Source organism: Theropithecus gelada, chromosome 17 (genome assembly GCF_003255815.1).
Source record: "Theropithecus gelada isolate Dixy chromosome 17, Tgel_1.0, whole genome shotgun sequence".
Classification (NCBI taxonomy): Eukaryota; Metazoa; Chordata; class Mammalia; order Primates; family Cercopithecidae; genus Theropithecus; species Theropithecus gelada.
In genome coordinates this window covers 27,512,524-27,531,031 of record NC_037685.1, presented here as the reverse complement: position 1 = coordinate 27,531,031, position 18,508 = coordinate 27,512,524, and positions in this window count along the sequence as shown.

Sequence of the window (18,508 nt, the reverse complement as noted above, 5' to 3'; positions counted from 1 at the left end):
CGTTTTAGGTAAGATAGATATTTATGAATTTTATAATTTAAGATTAAATAATGCAAAATTACTTAATCTAACAGTGTGGTCTTAACAACCAAACCATAGACTTAGCTAAGTCTATTTTTAGATAACGTAAAGTCTGGTCAATCCTAGAAAATGTCACCTTTTACTGTACGCAATTCTGCCCATTTAATCCTAGACGGTTTATGTGTCAGAATCAGAAGTAAATTTTAGAGTTACCTTTGACATATCATGGAAATTTTTTAAAGAATTACTAGTTTGAAAATTATAGTTTAAAAATGTATAACAATATGTATTCATAAAGTAAAAAATTGAAAAAGTTTGGATAATATGAAACTGCTTAGAAGAGACCTTTTCAAATAGTAAAGACACTTGATGAATTCCCCTCCTAATCTGAAATTGTGGCACATGTCAAAATTTGGTTTGTTCTTTCACACTGAAAGCCCTCAAACTTTAAATGAAATCTCCACCTATTTATATAGAGGTTAGAGTAGATACAGATATTAAAGATTCAACTGATTTACTTACAGAAAACTAGGAAATGAATATGCTGAAATGTACTTTACAGGTAGTAGTTTAATATACCACAGACACTGTGATAGGTACAAACTATAAAACATAACTGTTACTAATATCTCCAAGATTCCTACACTAGTACTGCTGTCAAACTTATTAAATACCTATAGCACTGTATAATATATGGTGTAATAGCACCATGTCATGGCTTGAGAAGTAAGACAATGTGTATTTCTGCCTAGAAAATATCAAAGGAGCAAATTTATGCAGATAATAAAGGAAAAAAAGTTACTTAATGGTTAATACATTATTGAACTAAAACTGACAGTACAAATTTCGTTATGATAGTGAAGTAGATAATAAAACATAAATCATAATTTAAAAGTATATTTACTTCTTACCTCTTATCCAGGGAATTGTCTTTCCCACAGCAATGATTCTGTCTCCCTCATCTTATTTACAACGGAAAAGCCATAAAATATAATCCTTCAAGTAATAGAGATTCTATACCTTCAGTGCGTATTTTGGAATTTTCCTACTCTGTTAATACCTGTTCTCATAGCAGACGTCCTCTGTTCAAATTGTTCACTTTCTTATAGCTTTTAATACAAAAATTTCTTTTAACTGGAAAATTTTTTTTTTTTTCTTGATAAACTCCCTCCCTGACGTTGTTTTCCTAAAAAGATAATATGGTTCTCTGTAAGGCTCAATTTATTTATTTTTTAAATTCTAACCTCTCAAATTGTCAGAGGTTATATAATCTGCTTGTCATTTTTAAAAACAACAAAAAAAATGCATTATGTGCTAATAAATCTGTTGTAGAAAATAAAATACAGAAGCTCTCTTCCATAAACTCAGAGGATAAAAAAATCATACTAAGAAGATACTTATATCCTACAGATGTGTGAACATCATGACTTTTAACTTCTACTACAATTATCCTTCAAGATAATATGGTAAAATTGAGACCACTCCAACTGCCCAATAGAAATGATGTTTGTTTCCTTTTGAATACACATAAATTGATCATCCCAGTCTTAAAACTTGTTAGAATTGTCTTATCTGAGTTCCTTTCTCAGGAAACCAAACATCATGACTTCCAGATACTGTAAAGGCACTAAAACTTAACTAGATCACCCTGTGTGGACAATGAGATTCCAGACATCTCATCTGTCATAATTGCCTAAATGACCACCTGGTTCCTGTTGACCAACTTTGTTCTTATCCCTCCCTAATTCCTATTCTCTCTCACATGGTTATATTTTTTCTCTCCTATATAAACCCTTAATTTTAGTCTATCCAGGGAGATGGATTTGAGAGTTATTCCCCAACACCTCAGCTACAACATTTGATTAAAGCTGCCTTCTCTGGCAATGCATATATTGCCTCAGTGATTGGTTTTCTGTGCAGCAAAGAACAGTCAGTAACCCCTGGTATTTTGGTAAAAAAACTTATCTTTTAATGGGTTTAAAATACTAGAGAAACATGGGAAAGCAGTTTATCTGTCTGATCCCTACTTTGAATGTATTTCAAGGGATTTAAGAAAAACAACCACAGACATTTTTCAAAACTTGATGGGTGACTTTTCTGCAATTAAAACACATTTATTGACCTATGAAATACTATTATTGTCTGTCCTTTCCCCTATAAATTTTAAAGTATGGTATATGTTCTAGTTTTCAGACTAATAGCAAATATATTAATAATGTTGCCAGTGTTTGAAAATCTAGGTAATGAACATGACTAATGAGGGCCAAGATTTACTTTTTAATTCTGAGTTACTGGAATATATAATGTTTAAACTTTTTTTTTTTTTGTCCACCAGTCTTTGTGCTATGGATGGGACAAGTTTCTTACCTGTTTTTACTTATGAGTAATCTTATTTTATGTAAGAATAACCTCATTTTATTAACTTTTTCCAGTTAAAAGAAAACATTTTGATGTACAAACGAGTAATTTAGTAATCAATGTATTTATTAATACATGCTTGTGTGTGCATTTTTTATATGCAGTTTATCCTATGTATAATTTACCTTGCACAGGTATGTGTGTTTGTTTTTGTTGGTATTCTCATGGTTTACTTACGAGCACAACCTCCCAAAAGCTCATCTCATAGTACATATCGCTAACGATATAGGGTTGCTATATCATATACAAAGTAGTTCTTCATTTTCAAAAAATGTTTAGTGTACTTTTGGGGAGAATATGAATAAAGTTATACAAATATTTCAAATGTACCATGAATATTATTGAATTGTTTCTAATCTGATTTTTATTTTTGGGGGGAGGGGGATACAGAGTCTTGCTCTGTTGCCCAGGCTGGAGTGCAGTGACTCAATTTTGGCTCACTGCAAGCTCCACCTCCTGGGTTCACACCATTCTCCTGCCTCAGCCTCCCAAGTAGCTGGGACTACAGGTGCCCGCCACCACCCCTGGCAATTTTTTTTGTATTTTTAGTAGAGACGGAGTTTTACCGTGTTAGCCAGGATGGTCTCGATCTCCTGACCTCATGATCCGCCTGCCTCAGCCTCCCAAAGTGCTGGGATTACAGGCATGAGCCACCGCGCCCGGCCTCTAATGTAAATTTTAACCCCAAATGCATTGGCTTTGAGGAACCTAATTAGTAATAAAGTACTGTTAGCATCATTGCCCTGGAGAGTGATACTGGATTACTCAAGCCTGTGTAAAATCACCAGGGTCTCAACTTTTATTAACATATTTTTAAGCAAATTCCTCAAAGCAGTGACATTTGGAAGATATGCTACAAAATTACAAATGATTGCACAAAGTTGTTGGAATCGTTTCTCATTTTTATAGACAATTTTGTTATACAAACAGGAAATCAACACATTACAAAACATCAGAGTAAGTCTGAACCCACATTACTATAGGCACTTACCCAGCTACTGGGTTTACTTATCGCTTGCGTACAGATTGCCTTGTGTTCCTTCAAACAAAACAGTCGTATTTTAATGTTAAAATGTAAGCATGCTGAACATCATCAGTGTTTCTCCCCAGTCTTTTTCAATATTCATTCTTTCTGTTTTCCTTGGGGACACAATATGTATTGCTGCCCTCTGGATAACTTAAGGTCCCCTCTACAGATGCTCCTGGCATCCAGCCAGAGCTCTTTGATTTGACACCCAAAGTTCAAATAGGAACATCATTTCAGTTTCAAAATACGGAAAGCCTGATAACAATATATGTGTATATGTGCGTGTTAATATACATAAATATATATACAAAAGACTCATTGTATTCTTGAGATAATGGCCTTCTGAGCATTGTTTACATTGTTGTTTTACAGCTTTAATTGACATATAACTGAAAAATAATTGTATATATTCCAAGTATATGAAGTTATGATATATGTATATGAAGTTATGATATATGTATACATTGTGAAATGTTTACTGTGATCAACTTAACTTGGCATATCCATCGTCTCATGTAGCTTCTGTTCTGTGTATGTTGATGTATGCTGAGGACGATGAGGATCTCTCTCCCTTGCTTTCCCTTGCTCTGGCTTTGCGTGTGTGTGTGTGTGTGTGCTTTTTATTAGGAAAATTTAAGCATTTTTCCAAATTAAAATGAATGCAGTGAAAAAACAGATCCAAAGTAGCAGTAGCTGTTATGTTTATCTCAATGTGTAATTAAAAGTAGTATCTGACAGGCCAGGGGTAGTGACTCATGCTTGCAATCCCAGCACTTTTGGGAGGCCTAGGCGAGTGGATCACCTGAGGTCAGGAGTTCGAGACCAGCCTGACCAATACGGTGAAACTTCATCTCTACTAAAAATATAAAAGTTACCTGGGTGTGGTGGCGTGCGCCTGTAGTCTCAGCTACTCTGGAGGTTGAGACCACAGAATTGCCTGAACCCGGGAGGTGGAGGTTGCAGTGAGCCGAGATTGCGCCATTGCACTCCAGCCTGGACGACAGAGCGAGACTCCATCTAAAATAATAATGCTGGGAATAACGCTCAAAATCCTAAGGAGATTGAACACTTAAAGGATTCTTAGCAAAGCAATTTTATTTGTGTAGAGGGGTAGTCGCTACGAGAGCATACCTGAACAAAGGGGCACGAGAGCCTTTATTTCTGATGCAAGTCCTGCCCCTGTACCCTTTCCCCGTTGGCTGGTGTTGGGTAGCACAATCTGAACTAATACCAGTTGGCTGGACATCTAAAGTTTCTTTAGAGAAGGTGGCATGTAAGGGAGAGAGGGAAAGAAGGGGAAGGGGGGTGTCTGCAATGAGCTAAAGAGCTAGTCTCCTTTCCAAATGAGGGAAAGGAATGTGAGCCGGTACTGACAAGCCTGGTACTGTTGCGTGTCCAGGCATGTAACAAAGGCAGAAAAGAGAAAAAGGGTTGGTGGGGGCGTACTATGAATTAAAGAATAAAGGATTGATCAGGCTGTTTGAAGTGAAACCTCATCATATCCCACAATAATATCTGACTACATTAGGTGTCCCAACTTTCTGTGTGGTATATGCTTCTCCTAATTATAACTTAGACTACTGTTTTTAAGAAATCAACATTTAAAAACTGGAAGATAATTTATAGTACTCTAAACAATATTTTTTTCAAAAATCATTACATCCCTTTAACTTACTCAGTTATTCTCTGGGCTTAGTCTTTTTTAATCCCTCGGAATGAGTATGCTGACTTAAACTCAACATCAGTAGATTTAAAAAACATGGTTTTTAAATATGGCATGGACTTTAGAAAACTGGTCATCACCTAGATGGAATCGTTTTTTTTTCCCCGCTCTAAAATGTATAATTGCCACGTAAATAATTTATTTTGTACAATTATCTAATTTATTTTTCTAGCTTTGGATGTTGCCCACGGTCTGTATTCATGGCAGCATAAATCATCGATATCTTGCCATACTCCAGTCTGTGTTCTTTCAGTGAAAGTACAAACTTAAAACCATTTGTAACTGATCTTTCACGCTGACTGTTGTCATTCTGGAAGATGGGCTGTGATAGCTGCCAAAAAAGCATTTTAGGACCAAGAAAATTCAAGGTTTGAGAGCCATGTAGAGTATGTATTATAACATTTTGTATTTTTGTCTGTATGAGACAAAACCGTGAAAAGTAGGCCAAAGGAACAGAAGCAAACTTAAGTTTTCTTCTCCTCCTGCCTTTGCCCTAGTGATAACTTCTGTGATTCCTCACACATCGATGAGACAAAACAGAAAAAAGACCACATTATTTCTCCCTAGCTCGTGAAATGTTTTATTTAATAATCTTAATGTTCATTTTTTTCTCCTGTAAGCACAAAGTGTATCACTCAAGACATTCTGCCTCTTCATTTTTTTGCAAAATATATGATCAAGCAGTTTTTCCTATGCTATGTAGCAATTTTAGCATCGTGAATTTATATTGTGAATATATACATGTTAAAAAAATGAAGATTCCTGATCATAGATTATCCATTCTACTCCATGTGACTAAAGTACTCTAAATCCTGGACGTCTTTTAGATTACTAGTTTTCATAGTTTTATAGCATTTATTGGCCTTGTGTAGTGACTAAATCATTCATGCCATATTGATGAAAGCAACTAAATAAATGTATATGATTCACTATGTATTGAGTTATGACTGTACCAATAAAGAGGTGAGGGTACTTAACAGGTATCAGCATACATTCTGTAATTCCTGTATCCCATGTAAGCTCTTTGAGTTATAATAAAAATACAACACTTTAAACATTCAGGATTATAAAACACATGCCTAGTCTACTTCTGGAATATTTGTGTAAGCCTACCATAAACTTCTTATCTTACAGTTAACTAAAAACTGTGGGTAAAATACAAAAAACAATATATTCAATGGTTATGCAACATGAACAAGAGCAGGTAAGTTCTGAAGCGAGTTAAAATTTTGAGGGAGCTATAAACAAGGTATGAGCACTGGATTTTGTGGCTTTGTCACTGAGAGAAGACGGCGGTTGTTTCATGCAAGAAGGCTTAAACTCCAATTAATAGTTTGCCCTCTTTCTCAAATGAAGAAACAGGGGGCAGAGTCCAGGCAACAATGACTGCATGAGTATAAGTCAGAAGAAAGTGGAAGAGGAATTGAGATTCAGTTGAGAATTAAATGGATGTTTGTAAATTTTTCAGTTTGAATGTAAAGGAACTAAAAGCCTCAACATTTATAAAGAATAATGTAGCAGAATCCACAGTCTTGATGCAATACTTAAGCTACAAACCAAAATGCCTGGTATACAAAGAACCAAGTAAATATGGGCCATTTCCAAGTAATAGTATAATTACCAGAAGGGGGTCCCTGATATAACGCATATTTTAGAATTGTTGGAAGAAGATTTTAAGAGTAATGATAAATATATTCAAAGAGGTGAAAAAACGCACATCGTAAAATAACAGAAAATCTTAACAGAAATGAAAATTATATGAAAGAACCAAAAGAAATGTTAGAATAAAAAAATTACGTGCTTAATAGCCTGATAAAATGAGAGAGAAACATGAAAATTAATGATTTTTGCAATCTGAAAATAAAACATTGAGAAACTGAACAGAATCTCAGGGACTTGTGAAATAGGAAGCACACCTCAATCTAAATACTGAAATCTGAAGATAAAGAACAAATCTTAAAAGTAGCAAGAGGAAAAATAACACTTTAAATAAAGAGGAAAAATTAAATTACGTTTGTTTCTAACAGGAAATTATGAAGGTAAAAGATAATTTAAATTTATGAAAGAACTGTCAATGCAGAATTCTACATTTAACAATACTATTTCTCAAGTAAGGCAAAATAAGACAAGTGAATATTTAAGAAAACTAAGAATTCACTGCCATCACTTCTGTATGACAGTAAGTGCTGACTGCAGTTCCTTCAGGTTGAAGGGAAATAATTAAAATTTTGATATATATCAGTAAATGCATCACAAATGTTAAATACCTGTTTAAACATGAAAAATTTTTTCTTTTTGTCTTTTGACTTTAGACTTTATTTGTAATACATATTATACTTCAACTGAAGTCATCTACTAAAACCTTATGTGGAGTTTACAATTTTAAAACTTACATTTTACAAATGTAAATAGCTTTCCATATAAAAAGTATCCGATATAAAGAATGAGAGGAGTATAAGCAGAATCCCATATTAGAAGTTTTTTATACTTTGTAAGGATGGATACAGCGTGAAATCCAAGTAGACTGGGAAAAGGTGTAAGAACATAATTTAGTACTGGCACTTTGGAAAATGTGACAGCCTCTCAAAGTTACATATACACCATACATCTATTATATAACCCGGCCACTCAACTCCTGGATATTTACCCAAGAAAAATGAAAAATACTCAGATTTGTACCACATTTTTATAACAGTTTTACCCAGAAGAAAATACAATATCTACCAATAAGTGAATAAAGGAAATGTGACATACAATTATTGATACACCCAACAACATGGATGAACCTCAAAATACTCAAGCTGAATGAAAGACGCCAGAAATAAGAGTAGATACTGTATAAGATAACTTACAGAAAAAGAAAATGAATATGTGCACACTAATCTGGAGTGACAAAGTGGGAGCTCTTGAGACCAGAGCTGTTTGGGGAGAGGGAGAGGTTACAAAAGAAACACTCGACAATCTTTATGGGAGAAAATGATTTGAATATTGAATTTCACAGCCCTCAAAAATGGTTATAGAAGAGGGATGGCAATCTTGAAGAGCATCTTAAATTGTGCCTATTGTGCGTTAATACATATGTACACACATTCCTGCATGTGTCGGGGATGTGGAAGTTGAGTTCATAGTATCATGTGAATAATGGCTGTATATTTGCCGAAAAAAGGCAACTCCAAAATCACAGTGAATTAACACATTAATACAAAGCCACATGTTCATTGTAAGACGTGTATTTATTGAACATCTCTATCATTTGCCTTCTAAGACTCAGAGTTGGGTATGGTAGTGAAAGTACTGAAGCACATTGCAGAAGAATAGAAACTCTTGTGTGGAAGAATCCCACTAAGTATTTAATATTTTACATTTTGTTCTTTAAGATGTATTTCAATATTACTACTTGTTACAGAATATTACTACTTGTTACAGATATATATCTGTATCAAGTGAAGGATTTTCCAAAAATTATTTTTTCGGCCTTCCCCTGCAACTCAGTTGGGTTAGAGTTGCAGAAATAGAACAATTAAACCCAGGTGTTAGATCGGTGTAGTAATGCTTTTCAGATTGTGAGAGATTTAGGTGGAAAATGAGGTTTAGGTAGAAAATTTGGTAGAATGCTGGAACCAATTGCATTTTTTTAAATCTAGGAAATTCCCTGTCGGTTCTAAATTATTAAAGATACTGAGCTGTGTTTCAATGTATTCACTTATTTTCCTTCAAAGTCAAAAAATTGTAACACAGTTTCTTAAACTGAGTGTTTCACACAATAAAAATACTCTGAAATAAGTGAAAACAATGGAGAAAACGAGAGATTTGTTAAATGTAAAAAAAAGATTACGGAAAGGAACAAAGGACACAATAAATCATGTATACATTCTTCACGTTGATGTAATTGATGCTGTAAATCGCAACACTTTGCGATGATGCATGTTTTTAAATGTATGAAAAATTGTGCCACAATTTTCTTGATTTGATCTCTTTATAATAATGTAAACATTTTGAATGCATTATGATAGAAATAGCAGAACATTACTTAAAGTTCTTTTAAAGCACATGTGAATGTAGTCTAAAACTGTTCTTTATTATCTGGAAACCTGCATTGTTTTAGAGAAACTTGGAGACATATCTGTCATGCACGTCCATGTGAAGAGACCACCAAACAGGCTTTGTGTGAGCAACATGGCTGTTTATTTCACCTGGGTGCAGGCGGGCTGAGTCCGAAAAGAGTCAGCAAAGGGAGATAAGGGTTGGGGCTGTTTTATAGGATTTGGGTACGTAAAGGAAAATTACAGTCAAAGGGGGTTGTTCTCTGGCGGGCAGGAGTTGTGGGGGGTCACAAGGTGCTCAGTGGGGGAGCTTTTTGAGCCAGGATGAGCCAGGAAAAGGAATTTCACAAGATAATATCGTCGCTTAAGGCAAGGACTGGCCATTTTCACTTCTTTTGTGGTGGAATGTCATCAGTTAAGGCAAGGCCAGGGCATTTGCACTTTTGTGATTGTTCAGTTACTTCAGGCCATCTGGTATACGTGCATGTCACGGGATGCGATGGCTTGGGTTGGGCTCAGAGGCCTATCTGTTTCTTTAAACGTCAATATCTTTTCTCTAGCTGATTCTTCTTTTTCCTATTTTTGCTAAAGTTTTGAAGTCTTTAAAGATAGGATTCTGAAACACCAAGCTGAGTTTATGACAACTACTTCTGTTCCTTTGGTTGTGTTATTCTCATTGCCAATTATCTTGTTACTTTTGTAACACATGTCCTGGAAGAGAAAAGGTGTTCTTAATCCACCTAAATCACAGAAAAATTTAGCATCTGTTGATGTTGGGAATACATCAGGCTTTACCAAGATGCTATAAAAATGGACTGGAAGAATGTATGTTGATTGTTTTAAATTAACTGTGAACAATACAATTGTTTATTGAAAAACTATAGTTAAGCATATTCACTTTTCTCATTGCAAAACTCAATTTACTTTTGCCTAAAGAAATTCCAGAAAGAAATTTCTTACTGTCCCCCATTAACAAGGTTCCCAGAACTCTTGTATTTCCTCCAGTCTATACAAGCTCCACATGCATAGCCTTTGGCAATCCACTGGAGTAATCGGTGCCACCTTTCAAAATGTTCCAATTTCAGCAACTTCCATTCTACAACATTTTCAGATAATCCACAATCTTCAGAACCTTTTCCTTTTTCCAAAACACTTTCAAGAAAAAGTTTCATGTACACCATGATATATTCAGAGCTCTCTAAACATTGGCATACTTTATATACCAAAAGTATTCTTCCTAGGGAAAAATTCCTAATGCAACACATACAAAATCATGTTGGAAGACATGAAATTGAAAATGGAGTTTGAACTTGCAGAAGGGATTTCAGCGGGTTATTTGTTAGAAACACCACAGGAGCATTTTGTGTGTTTGCGGTTTTGTGCTTTCTGGATAGATTAAAAAAAAAAATAGTGGGGCTTTGTGTAGTTAATTCTTCATGAGGTTTTAAATACCTTCTCTACAATTGCACATCTCATTTTAAAGGTGTGCTTCTCTGATGTTGTATTTAGTCTTTGCTGTGGAATTCACTAAATTAAGATGTTAAACATTATCCATCCAACTATGTTTAGCTTTATTTTAACATGCTAATGTCTTTAATTAAAGCTGCACCTGTTACTATCAGTGAATGTAAAGGTCTCATGTTCCTATCACAATTCTAATTTTAGAACTTTTTCTGGCATTATCAGCTCTGTCAAACATTTTCAATTCTATATTGATTTAAGCTAGATGTCAAGTAGCCATGAATATTTCTTCAAGCATCTCTTGTTGGTGTTACTGTTACCCTCCTTGCTTTGCTTTAGTAGAAAGTTTCCAATGAATTATTGGGACATTAGGTTTCTTTACAAAATAATACATGCTGTCGAAGCTAAAACAGTCATTAAGCAACACCATTTTTTCTCACAAGATTTTTAACGAAAATACTATCTTTCACATGGGTTATCTTTTTTATTTTATTAAAAGGTATTCTCACCTAGGTGTGGTGGCTCACGCCTGTAATCCCAACACGTTGGGAGGCAAAAAGGGTGGATCACTTGAGGTCAGAAGCTCGAGACCAGCCTGACCAAAACACGTCAAAACGCCGTCTCTACTAAAACTACAAAAATTAGCCAGGCATGGTGGTGCAGGCCTAATAATCCCAGCTACTAGGGGGGCTGAGGCAGGAGGATCGCTTGAACCTGGGAGGCGGAGGTTCCAGTGACCTGAGATTGTACCCCTTGCACTCCAGCCTGGGCAACAGAGCAAGACACCATCTCCCAAAAAAAAAAAAAAAAAAAAATTCTCCGCTGTGACTAGCATAGGATAAGCTCATAGTTAATATTTATTGAATTAGAGAAAAGCTAATGAAAATCATAAAAACAATTTCAAATTCAAACCTCTGTGTTGCACAAAGATTTGGGGTTCCACATTTGCATGTAAGATGGCCTTTTTCTGCTTTCATATCTGAAGCAAATCTTTCAGATATTCAGTCTGCTTCTTTCCTTCAATAACTAGTTCTATACATTTTTCCCTTTTGTGATATTTTGTTCCTGCCTAGCATGGCTGTGTACATACTGCCTTTCAAAATACTCAATTTTTGAAATTTCTAAAAAAAAAAAAAATACAAGTGTAATTTACCATTTGATGGTATATTCAATGGACTGAATGTTTGTGTCTTCCCAAATTTTTGCGTTGAAACCGTAATAAGCAGTGTAATGACACTTGGAGGTGGGGCCATTGGGAAATAATCAGATCATGAGGATGAAGCCCTTGTGAATGGGAGTAGTGCCTTTACAGAACATCCCAGAGAGCTCTCGCATGCTCTTCATGCTCTGAGAATTTACAAGTCAGTAGTCTGCAATCTGGAAGAGAGCCCTTCACCAAAGTCAAACATGCTGTGCCCTAATCTGGGACTTCTAGCCTCCAGAATTGGGGGGGCGGGGAACTTTAAACAGCCGAGTATTATAACAGCCTTAAGTAACACAACTTATAACTTAACACTAAAGGGAAATGTAAAAAATGTAATGTTAAAAATTGCTTGAAGGCACCAAATCCTTACTTTAGAATCTTGTTTCCTACTGGATGGATACTGATTTTATTCATGAAATCAAAGCTCAGTATATCATGGGCTTCCCTCATTTGTTTATTTCATAAGTATTTATTAGCAATTGTTCTGAGCTGGGCACTGTACTAAACATTAGGGCTTCAACAACGTAGAAGATCCACCATCAGAGAATAATTCTAGTAGTTTAAGGAGGGATATAGTCAGCGATGCTCTTTCTCCAGAACTTCCTTGCAAAAAATAAAACCTTTATATATTTTAGTTGAGTAGAATTGTATACACACAATTCGATACAAGTTATATATACAAACATTGATATCTCAGGTCTTCAAATGGTTTGATTGATTTATTCATTCAGTGCATATGTACTTTACATCTTTTCTGTGGAAAATTCTAAGACTGAAAGAGTGCTGAACAAAGCGCACTGTTTCATTCCTCAAGGAATTTGCCTTTTTTCAAGTCTGTAAAATTGAAAAATGTTAAAAAAATAAAAATAAAAATAAATAAAAATAAACATTTCATGGCAACCAAAAACAGATATTTCAGATAAATGTAATACCCGTACATTTTTTCAGCTCTGAGATTTTAAAGATTAAGATCCCATAATCTCTTTTAATAAAGATAAAATAGGGCCAGAAAATACGTCATGACAACAATGGCAAGGAAATAGAATAGCTAACAAAATATCTGCATTTAGTAAACTGAGCATATGTTTTCTAGGGAAAATAAAGACAAGGACTTAAGCTCACTATAGGTATTTTGCTGTATTCTTATTCTTTCTTTGAGCCAGAATGTTACATCTGATTTGGACCACCTCTGGAGCATATTTCCACCTCTTAGCACACTTACTGCCTCCTTTCTTCTTTTAAGCATCTTTACTAAAAATGTGTACAATTGTCCTCCTGTTGTTCTTTTGACACTCATATTGTTAGATGCTTGAGCAGAAATGCTTCAATGAAGCTACATAGATTATTATTAACTGATTCTTTATGAGAAAATTCCAAGTTATAATCATGAATTCCTGGGTCAAATAGTAATGAAGTCATTTATAATGTGCCGTTACAAATTAAGAAATTAATTTGAATATAATAAGAGATATGGATGTTCTTTGCCTGGAAAAGAGTTCCAGGTTGTAGTTAATAGTACTTGCAGAACAGAATAAAAACAAAATCATTCACATGACACCATTTAAAGTAGAGTTTAGTAATGGCTGGGGGGGAGTTTAGAATATTTTTGGCAACTGTAATGTACAATTGATGAAACAATTTTAGGGCAATATTACAAATACAATTAAGTGCAAGTATTGAAGAATTGATATTAACAGTGATGCAGGAGTCCACAGTAAATATAACAAGAACCGTATAAGAAACTTACAAGAAATTCTTATAACTATATAAGAAAACGCTTATCACCATCTGGAGCACCATGAATCCCTTCATTTATTCCGTAACTATTGTTGACTAGTGTATGAAAGACATTACATATTATATCTATGGGAGACTATAACCCTGCTCTGCCATATTGGAATTATAGTCGATTAGGGAGAAAACCAGGAAATGGGTCATTTTCAGAAAATATACTTGTTATTAAATAAGTAAAAGTCCATTATTCTGTGGGAAAGCTTTGAGGACCTCATTGAAGAGACTATTTTCTCTCTTGATTGTAAGTGCCTGTTTCCACAGATTACAATGAACCAGAGTTTTCAAAATTAATAGCCCTTTACCTCATAAAACAGTTAAGAACCCAGACTTTAGATTTGTGACAAGGGCTAAGATTAATAAACTTTGGGGAGTGAAAATTTGCACACAACTTGCATGTGTTCCTTGGGAGGTAAATACGCATTTAAAATGCAGAGTTGTAATAGTTAAAAAAAAAAAAAAAAATACACACACACACACACACACACACACACACACAGAACTTCAAGACTCAAGATATTTTTCTGAGTTAAAAGTCAAGTAAAAGCAACCTCAGTTGGGAGTACAATATAAATTTCAGAATCCTTAAAATATTAACTATTTTCCAAGGTCAGTGCACCTAAACCTTTTTCAAGCCTATTTTTCACTGGGATATATAAAAATATACTTGTTATTATTTACCATTTTTGAAATTTTATTTTTGTATGAACTAAATATAAAAAGGAAAATAAGACATGCTATTTCTTTTCTTGAAACGGCCAGTGTTTTCCAAATTCTTTCCTTTCCCTCATCTCTGCCCTACATATGCCTAAAGTGAAACCCTCATGGCAGGAGAAAGGCACTGAAAAATGTAAGAAACTATTTCATTTTCCTCACATTGTTAGATTCATGGTAGTCAAACTCTAGATGTGATGAAAACCGTCTCTACTTACTTGGCAGTGTGGGGAACCACTGGCAAGATAACCTAAGGTCATGGAATACTCTATCTTTTAAATGCATAGGTCAAAAGACACTTAAAGTACCTGTGGTATCTGAAGTATTTGACGAAATAATCGATTGATAACAATGCAAGCTAGTAAGATTGTAATAGCTTGTGTCTTGACTTCAGGGAAATATAGAGAAGCATAACTAAATAAATTCTCCTTTGGAGAGGAAAGTAAACTCCAAAAACGGGCATTCTCGTTGGTAATTGGAATCCTTTGTAACTTGTGTGAGGGAATTAATAAGATCTAATAATTCGAACAAACTAAAAGGAGTCCAATCCATTCTAACTGTGGCTGACTTGAGAAACGCTGTTTTATTCTTCCTGGAAATGGGAAACCAAAGGCTGAAGAATAACTTACCAAAATCCTTGTAAACAAAATTTCAGTTCTGCCCCGAAGTGTTGAGATGAAAAGAACTATGGGTCAATGCTGTCATGCTTTTAGACAGGGTCTTTTTTCCCCATTTCAGGGTTATCATTTCTGTTTTTTCTATAAATTGTCCTCATACCTGACACACACAGTAGGTAATGACTACACTCCGTGCAGGTGTTTCAGGTCACTTCCCCCCCCCCCCCCCCCCCCCCGGTTTTTTAGCATCCTAGGTTTCAGTATGCTTGAACTACACAGTAGCTGTTTCTCTTTTGAGTTTAAAAAAAAAAAAAACCTCGACTAAGGGGAAGCCCATTTCCTCCTTGTATATGCAAAGCAAGAAGTTTCCTGGAATTCTTGTCACCACCTCTTCCTTTCTGATACGCAAACACCTTCATTATGCTTTACCTGAAGACGGATGGATGAGAGACCCTGAAAGCCTCTCTTCCCTTCCCTCAGCTCAGGCTAACCTGGGTTATAACTTACTTGTCAGCATTCTTCTGTGTGAGGAGGCTGTAGAGCATATACACTGTGATTTTTACCCAAGATGGAAGTCTTTCTTTGTCCCTTTGGTCCTTTTTCTCTTGACACTTCTACAAAAATAAAAATTTAAAAAACTTATGTCACTAAAATAAAGCAGCTAACGGTCGCTTCAAAAACACCTTACATAAAACATCATAGCCCATTCCTCAAGATTCCTTGTAACTCCTATTTTTCCCATGGAACATTCACTAACCACTCATCCTTAATCACATATACAGACTGATGATGCTGTCAAGTATTCTAGAAGTGGTATGGAACCTTTGAAATCAATCCTCACCCATCTCCCAAAAATCTCTCTCTCTCTCTCCTCTCTCTCTCTGCGGCTCACTTCTGTGTTGGTATATTTGGTCTCCTCGATAGTATTACAAACTTACAAAAATTAAAGACATATCTTTCATGTTTTCTTTGTGTGTGTGTAACAAAGTAAGTTTCTCACTTGATAAGCAGTGAGAAACAAGTCAATGAATACTTACGAAATGAAAAAAGTCCTTATGAAAGGAAATGGAAATAAAAATATGCTCATTTTGTCTAGGCAAAACGAGGGAGGTTGACTCTCTAAAAGACATTAATGTTAAGGCCATGTAAATCATGAGTGAAATTCTGTACACTTATCAAGTGAGTGAACAGGGATGGAAAAGCAGCCTGTGTGACTCCGAGGTTAATGTACTTAGTCAATGCTTTCAACACAAGAATCCAGTGGCTCTTCTGAGTGAGATTGTAATGCTGCTTACTTCCAATAAAGCTTATACTAAAAAGATCAAAATTAGTTTATCCATCCAGCTAAATACTTGTCAAATAATGATGCTGAGCTATTCAGTTGGCTTTAAAAAATATGGGAGACTGTCTCAAGGAGATCAGTATCTAGTGAACAAAACTGAAGATAACATATTAAATATAGAAAATGTGATAGGACCTTAGGCTGGAAGTGTGTACTATATGTTTTGGGAACACAGAAGGTATATTTTTAATTTCATCTGGGAGTGAGGATGTGTTTTGGGAGCCGTTTATCTGTTACCACTGTAGCCATGAGTCCTAAGGCTAAGATTGTTTTTTGTTTCAATTGAAATCAGAAGGATAATGACCATTTGTTACCTGGTTCCATTATAAATTGCTTACTCATAGTTTTATCTATGATTATTCAATATGATGGAAGTATTAATGGAAATAAATTTTGATTTTATTAAATAGATTTGCTATGGAAATCTTGATATTAGGTTGGTGCAAAAATGTGGGTTTTGCCATTACTTTCAATGGCAAAACCCACAATTACTTTTGTACCAACCTAATATATTGATGATAATCTCTGGTTATTTAGAATTTGCAACAATTCAGAATTACTGAAAGAGTTCACAAAAATATGAGAGATAAGTTGTTTTTATTTTCCTGTCACATAGAGTTGCCTCCCCTTATCCATGGGAGTTCAGTTCCAACACACCCACTGGATGCCCGCAACCACAGACAGTACCAAACTGTATGTGCTATGGATTTTCCCATTACATACATACCTAGGATAAAGTTTACTGTATATATTCGGCACAATGAGAGATTAACATCAATAACAATAAAATAGAATGATTATAACACTGTGCAGCATCACTGCTGTTGTGCTTTGGGACCATCACTAAGTCAGATGAGGGTTACTTGATCACAAGAACTGCACTACCATGACACTCGATCTGAGAAAGCAAACTGCCAAGTGACTGACAGGAAGGTAGTGTCTGCAGCACAGAGACACTAAACATAGTGATGATGCACGTGGGAAGGGGGACAGCACAGGACAATCCAAGATTTTGTCACACTACTCAGAACAACGTGCAATTTAAAACTTAAGATTTGTTTCTGGAATTTTTCATGTGACATTTTCAGACCACAATTGACCACTAGTAACTGAAATCTCAAAATCCTAGTCCAGAAATAAGGAGTGGATTACTGTATTTGACAGTAGTTTGAACAGCTATGAATCTATATTCATTTTTGAAGCAATGACTAAAAATTTAAAATTGAAGAAAACACACTTATTCCAAGACAAAAAATTATGATGGTACATGAATACATTTTTAAAATTTTCTTTATACTTTAGTGTTTTTTCTAAAATCTTAAATTTTTCCAATATACGTGTATGCTTGTGTTAGTAAAATTTCATTGAATGATATCTTATAGTAAGTTTATAAAATTTTAAATATAGAAAATATAGAAGTAATAGCATAGCACAAATCATCATTTTGCATTCTCAAAGATATCTGAGAAGTTGTATTGGATGGACTGCAAAGTAGAAATCGGGAAACAAAGAGAAAGGATTGTATTGCTGATTAAAATTTTCCTTTGACAGTTGATTCATTTCCTTGTTCATCAAACAATTTGTGGTTGAAGCTGTGATGAAAGACCAACAGTAGCACTGTTATGGAGAATATAATGAAAATAATTCAGTAAATCATAAAAATGAAATCCACTGAAAATGTGTATGTATGAACTTTGAAGTTATTTTAGCAGCAGCAAGTTTACTTCATGAGCACATAAATAAAGACAATAAGATATAGAAGAGTATGATCTTCCATTGGCATGTCACATTTTTCATCCACGTGAAATATAAGGTAATGTATATTAGGCAATCACCAGCCAGTCACTTACCAATTTGCCAATAACAACAAAGCTTTCTTTCTCATATATATACGTATATATACACATACACACAGAGAATTTATCCTGTTCCCAACTATGTGCCAAGTAGTTTTCCAAGTATTCAAACATATGCATAAGCACAAACATAATGACTCCTGAAGTCGGCTTTGATTTTTTTAAATATAATATATTCCTTATTTTGGGAGGCATGTTTCTAAAGTAAATATTTTGTTTGAATGACTATTAAAAGAAAGGAACTACAACAATTATTTTTTACTTTTGACCAAAATAGAGTACAGAAGTGTT